At 37.4% G+C, this 7194-nt stretch overlaps 1 long non-coding RNA gene across 1 annotated transcript; it reads left to right on the top strand.

Moving 5' to 3' along the window:
• Positions 1–819: 819 nt before the first annotated feature.
• LOC137585516 (uncharacterized) lies at positions 820–1584 on the top strand. Its single transcript, XR_011033585.1, has 2 exons — positions 820–994; positions 1046–1584. It is a non-coding gene; the product is annotated as an uncharacterized lncRNA (long non-coding RNA).
• Positions 1585–7194: the final 5610 nt, after the last annotated feature.

Here is a 7194-nt window from a genome sequence, read left to right as displayed (position 1 = left end):
ATGGCAGCCAAAGTGGCTGGCTGCGTCCTTGTTAGTGTTGCTGTTGCATGAGCTGCTTAAGTGCCATGCATTCAGATTGAGTTGTTTTCCTTGTAGTCGTAAGTTTCCCATACCACTTGCTTATGCCAACCCGTCTCAATCGTCCTTTTCTAAGCTCTATTTCAACTTGAGAAAATCGATGATGTCTTGGAGTTGCTTTTGTTTTTCTAGCCGCACTTCAACTTGAAAATGTTTTGATAAACTAGCTGAGGCTATGCAAAGAACCAAAAGTAAAGTTGCCGGAAATCACTTTTTAGTACCGACTGTTTTCTACTCTTCAATTTGTTTATTTTTCTCCACGTTTATAGACAACTTTTACGATTAATCGATTCAGGGATTTAAAGTTGCTTTAATATCTTGCATTTAATACAATTAATTGCTTTACAATAAATGTGTGATCTTCAGGGTTCAAATCATTCTTATAAGTGAGATGCCATCAAACTTAAAGCATTCCAAACGTCTAATAAATTCAAAAATACCCTCTTTTAGGGTAATAAAAGTATATGCATCTAGTTGAAGAAGAGAAAAAACTTGAGGAAAACTTTAAGCCAAATGCCAGTCAACTGCAATGACAGCCAACATCGACAGTTGTCAAAATGCTTAAGTAACAAACAGTTGAAAATAGAGTAGGTGAGAGAAAGAGACCCCAGATAGTGACTACACTGAATAAGGGCAAGAGAAAACTTTTTTCCAGTTGTTGTAAACGTAGCAAACTGAAATTGGTAAAACAATTGTCAATGCGTCAATTTGAATGGAATTTTATACAAACAAAAAGTCAAAGTCAAAGTAGTTTAGTAGCCCTTGACAAAACCAGCAAGCTTCTTTTTGTCAGCTAAAATTCAAGGAAAAGAGAACAAAAACAGTAAGCAAATAAGAAGTACAAGCAACGATTCGTGTGTATACAAAATGAAGTGGCAACTTACTCTCCTTTATGTTTTTTTTGTATATATTTTGAGTAAGTATTGAATTAGTATCCAAAGTGGTCAAGTTTAAAAACGAATTGCAGTTAAAATGATTATAGTTGATGCAAAATATGTGGGACGACGTATAGGGACGACACAACAAATTTGGCGTCAACTAAAGGAGCCTCTTTTAACTGAGACAAGCACTTGCCATCGCCTGCAGATGATTGGCAGTGACAATGCAACAGATGCAGTAATCAACGGAACAGCAAACAAACACCCTTCCGTCATGACTTTGGCCAACTATGTCTATCAATGCGGCAAGCGTCAAGAAAATGATTGTAATGCAGCCAAGGAGTCCTTAGATGACGATAAGCAACATATGGCCATTATCAAAACTATTGAAATGGACATGACTTAGAAGCCTTGGCTTAGTTTTAATATAAGCCAACAAAAGCCAATGTTTTGTATATTTTGTTAAGTTATTAATACAAAATAAGCCAAAGATAAAATTTAAATTTGCAACTAAGCTGCAGGCTAAAATGTAAACACTTGCTCTTGTTAATGCGGGTAAAAGCATAATATTTTGAATACATGTACATACTGAATACATTCTTTCATTTATTAAACTCTTGTTTTAAACTACTCTGCAAATGATACAAAAAGCTTTTAAGTATTTTATCGAACTTTATTAAAACAAACCACAATTGAAGTGTTATGGTATAGATAGATACAAATTGAGTTTTTCATTCTTAAAAGCAACAACGGGTGTGTGTGTGTGTGTGAGTCAATGGGGCTGATGCTGGAATTTTGCATGGCATTGTTCAGCTGACAACTGCAATGAAATGACGATGATGCATGGCTGGGGAAAAACACAAATATGGAGAGGGGGAAGATGTAAGAGGGAGGTAGAAATGGAGACAAAACAGAGCATGTTGCAGTGACAACAAGCAGCAAGAAACTGAAAGGCAGCTCCCGTACAACAGACATTTTCACAACTCACCCCGACACTGACAACCTACACAACTGCCTTTCCAACTTACCCTTCTGGCCAGTTGCAGCAGCATCAGCTTGTTTGGGATTTTCACATTTGCCTGGTTTACACTTTGCTGCTGCTGCTGCTACTCGGCTGTGACATTGATGTGACACATGCAACACATTAGTCTAATGAAATTTTGCCACCATTGTCTTTTGCTCAGGTGTTTCGCTCTCTTTCTTTTAGCTGCCCTTCTTGCACCTCTCACTTAAAGGCACCTATGTATCTGCCTAGCTTTACTATTATCAATTTAATAAGCAGTTGTACTAGTAAGTAATAGCAACTGTTATGCTGTCGACCCTATCTTACCTGGCCCGGCTCTGGCCTGACCTGACATTACCTTAGCTGGCTGTTTTTAATTATATTTGCCTTGTGTTTTTAGCGCATGGCTCATTAAAATGTGTTGTGCTGCCTACTTTTTGGCGGCCCACGAAAGACATTCAAGTTTAATTGCGGCCATAAATATGCGAAGATGCCAAACGCTTTACAAAGAAAGGGTATGTGTACTTTTATATAAACTTCTAACTTTAAAATTTCAATCCCGCATTAGAAAATGTTCCAACTCAGACAAACACTTGCCAAAGAAATTTAGGCAATAAGTAATGCGCTTCTTATTTGGAGAAACTTAACTCATTTAAACATTATTAAATTAGTAATAAAATCATAAAAGAAATATATTACGAAATGTTATTAAAAGTATTTGAAATTCGTTGGAATACCAATTTATTGGCTTTGGTGGTTTGTCCACGTGCCGACAGCTGGTAAGCTTTACCTTGGCGTACTTTTTGTTTATCTCTCTTATTCTCTCCCCCTGCTTGTCCCTCACTGTCTGTGGAGAATTAATTTTTGTAGCTACCCAAGTAATTAAAATGCGGACAGAATAGCAGCAGAGCATCGCAGAACAAGTGGACAAACCGAGAGAGAGAGAGAGAGGAGGCAGAAAAACAAGAAGTGGCTACCGAATATCAAAAGGCGAAATTCGACTTCAAGTACGTACTTGGAACTGAAGCTCAAGCTTTGATTGACTGAATGACTGACTGTCGTCTCATGTCTTCTCATCATGATGAACGAACACTGTGTCATGAACTGCAGCTGTCTGACAATGAGATTCGTTTTATTCATTTCTCAGTGTTACTGTTGGTTTAAACTTCAAAACAAGTTGCCTACTTCCCTTTGCCACTTTTATTTTGCCTCTTTTTTGTTTTTGGGCTGGCATTGTCAACTGTCTCCTGAGCTTACTTTTTGGCTCTAAGCAATTTTACAACCAAAATAGAATGAGAATGTGCAGAAGAAACCCAAATGCGGCAAGAGGCTAAAGAGGAGATGCGAGGCTTACCTGATGCCTCTATGCCTCTGTTTCCGCCTCTGCCATTTTGCCATAAATCAACTCAAGTGCCTACGCCCCAGCTGATTTATTTTTTGCCCTGGCAACTCGTCAGCATTGGAAGAGTACAAAACCAGCGAAGTGAAGAGAGTTGTGCTGATGGGAGAGGGAGACAGTGTGGAGGCAAAGAAAAGACGGTTGGCAGAATGGATGTGGGCGGTTGGGGAGGGCGTAAGGCATTTGCCTAAAATATTTAACCGGCACTTGTGCACAACAATTCCTTTCGTTCTTACGTTTTCCTCTTGTTATTTGTTGTCCTACTTGTCTCTATGCTCATTCTACTTATTCTTATTCTCAGTCTTTACCCTTACCCTTCTTCGCCTATCTTGTCTTCTTCCTCTTTTTTTATTAAATTCTCAAGTGGCATCGAAGGCGAATTTTCGGTTTGCCTTCTGTATGCTTTTTCTTTTGCTATTTTCAAGCTTACCGAAAGAACAAAACCAAGAAACAAAAAAAAAAAAAAACACACCGCGGAAAAACAGAAAAGTTTCTTTGTCAATTTCCGTATAATGCACAATAATAATACAGCAACAACAAAAACGAAAACGAGAAAGAATAACAACAACAACAACAATTTGCGGCAAGTGATTACCTTAGGCATTTTGTGGCTCACAAATTGCGCTGTTCTCACTGCCGCATGGCTCAAGGGGATTCCCTCCTGTCTCTCACTCTCCCCATCATCTCTCATCAGCTCTCACCGCCTCATCGTTTCGTAGTGATTGTTGTTAGGGCAGGACCCACGTGCCCAGAGAGATCATCATCAGTGCCAGGTCCAACACCAGCAACACGAGCAACAAATTTAATTTTTAATTTCGTTGCGCATAATAAAAAATACCAGTCGGAAGCATTTGTCGTGGAGTTAGAAGGAAGGTGAAAACGTCGAAATGGACTAGACGTAGTTACGAACTTAAGGTTGGACATCAAAATTGGTATACAAAAAATTATAAACTTTAAAGCATTCACTTGTGATAGATATGAATTCATCGCAATTAAGATGACGCATATGTGAGTTATATCTTCTTGAGACTGTTCAAACACTCAGAACGTTATAAAAGTTTTATTTACTTAGGTCAAGTCTTTGTGCCTACAATTTTGGCATATTTTATTGATGCTTGAAGCATTTACATATGTCATCCAAATTCAATTCTATTAATAAACGATTTCGCCTAAATAAATTTCTTAATTGAATATCTAAAATTTTAATTGATTTTTATATTTTTTGAAAGTATCTTCCATCCATTTATCGGATAAACAAAGTTAGTTTAATTATTTAAGTTTGAAGCAGCTTTCCAATTGCTTTTTCCTACTTATAGACAGAGAAATTTTTTTGGAAATACTCAGGAAGAGGATTTTGCCAAGAAGTCTTTTATTTGTATATATTTTCTTTTGTCATTTGTTTGTAACATTCTTCATATACTTCACCTACTGACTTGCCGTCATAGTTGCAACAATTTGCCTGACAATTGTTTAATTATGCATCACAAATATTAAGCAAAGTGCCATGGCGACAAGGATGCACCGTCTGCTGTGCATTCTACTAGCAGCTATCTCTTAACCATAGAGATGCCAAGATGCCAAGATGCCAAGGAAAATGTAATGCCAGGGAAAGGCAACGGCAATGGCAAGTGAACTTTGCATAGTTTCCTCCTGTTCCCCAGGCATTGGCAACAAAGAGAAAAGGTAAATAACACTTTTGGCTGGCCTCAGGCGAGACATGGAAGCAGACGCATACCCACTCTCATTTCCACGGCTCTTCTTTCTCTTATACCACTTGCAGCAGCAGCAATAATAACAACAACATGTCGACTGCACTTTGGAAAAGTTTATACTAAAGAACTTGCCGAGATTTATTTCATTGCTGCTGTCTTAGCATCCCCGACCCGTTGCCCCTGCTATGCACCCTAAGGGCAACACTTTTAGCCAAGAATGAGTCCGCATAGAAAACTGTGTCAGTTGCAGTTTCCTTTTTCTTAACATTCTTCTTCATCTCTGTATTCAACATTTTCTGCTGGCAAAGAAAAACACATAATAAGTAAAGTGTTTTTTAAGGAAAAACGGAAATTTACGTTATTTTACCAAGTCGTTGAAGCTAAGAGAAAAAAAAACTTCTGTAAGCCAAGCCAAGTTATTTATTTAGCTAAAAAATTTACTTAAAGTCGCCTGTGTCTGGCACGTATTCAACAATTTCTGCAACAGGGGCAGAACCTTCTGCTGGGGATGAGTTCAACTCATTTGCATGCAATATGACAACAAAATGGAGTCATCTCCTTTCCATGTGCTGCTTATAAATTATGCTTCATCTTCCATCCAAACAGCCATCCTTCTCATCCAGGCAATTTTAAATGAAATTTGTAGGAAAATTCTTTTGCCTCTGCATTTGAAGTTTTGAGAGATCCAACAGAATTGACTTTTAATTAGGCAACTGTCAACAGCTTGGTCTTGACTTTGTTCTCCGAAAACTTCTATCAAAATCTCATTAGCACATGGCAGTACGAATGAACGAAAGAACATAACAACCAACTGGCCGCAGGAATGGGAGCAAGGTTACTCTTGTTCCATTCACCATGAGGTTTGCTAGTTCTCGGTTATCCAGATTCGGGTTTTCAATTTTTTTTTTCGGCCTCAAAGTGCAGTGCACACAAAACAACAAACATTTTTTATACCCTTTTAGAGAGTATTATAAACTTATTTAGATATCGTAGCGTCATAAAATAACCCCATAAATTAAATATATTTTTCATTGGACGCCGAGTCTACATAGCAACTTATCGTTATCAATTAGATAGCTATTGAAATGAAACTTGATGTGACAGTTGTTCGGATCTTCTAAAAGTCTTTGCCATCGATCGATGAAACAACTTTGCTACCAAATTTTTTTTATTGAAATAAATTCAGATGAAGTAATTAAATATTTTTAAATGGCTCGTACGGCTCGTAGGGTATTTTCTAATTAGTTCCTTAGCATGTTATTGTTTTAACTTTCTATTCTGTGTGTGTGTGTGTCTCTCTCTCTCTCTCTACCTCCCTCCCACCCGGCTTTAACTCTCTTCGAACAACGTATTTCACTCACATGGACATAGGTGTGCACATACTGTAATTTCGCGTCTAATTGCATAAAGTTGGCTTTTTACTCTTATTGCCAACTACGTAATTGCATTTCCCTACCAATTGTTAATGCTGTCGAAACTTTCCAAATTCTTTTTTTCGGGTTTCGTTTTGTTTGTTTACAAATGTTTCTGTTATTGCTTTAGATGTTCTCTTAGTGCTCACCTAAAATTAAAAGGAACTCTTCAACAGATAAAAGAAGAGAAATGGGAAAAAATCCTTTTTTGTTTTGGATTATTTCCAATATCTTTAACACACAGAAAACAAGAATTTGTTGGAAAAATAAGGTGATTACCTACTGGAGATTTCCAGTACTTAATGATATAGTGGGCCGATCCGAACAATTTTCATACTTTATCTTACTTAAGATAGCTGCCTGAAGTTGATTTGCAGCGACGGACGGACAGATGGGCTTGTCTATATCGACCCAGCTTCTTTTGCTGGATATCAATATATGTATATACTTTATGGGGTCTCCTTCTGTGCGTTACAAACATCTGACCAATTTCATAATACCCTCTGAAACGGTACACTCTTTTCACGAGAATGTTTTCTTAATACATAATCCTATTTCTTGTAATTTACATGACTTAATAGGAAAGCTCATTAACAGCCCCCAAAAATGTACAATCAATTGTAAAGTAATGATTTAGCTTTAATTTTGAGCTAGATATCTAAGTGAATACTCGGTAGTAATTAGAAGCATAATTACGCATACGCCATGTAAA

The sequence above is a fragment of the Drosophila tropicalis genome, unplaced genomic scaffold, assembly GCF_018151085.1.
Source record: "Drosophila tropicalis isolate 14030-0801.00 unplaced genomic scaffold, ASM1815108v1 contig_878, whole genome shotgun sequence".
Taxonomy (NCBI): domain Eukaryota; kingdom Metazoa; phylum Arthropoda; class Insecta; order Diptera; family Drosophilidae; genus Drosophila; species Drosophila tropicalis.
The sequence above is the reverse complement of the archived record's forward strand: the minus strand, read 5'-3'. Positions and strand labels throughout refer to the sequence as shown.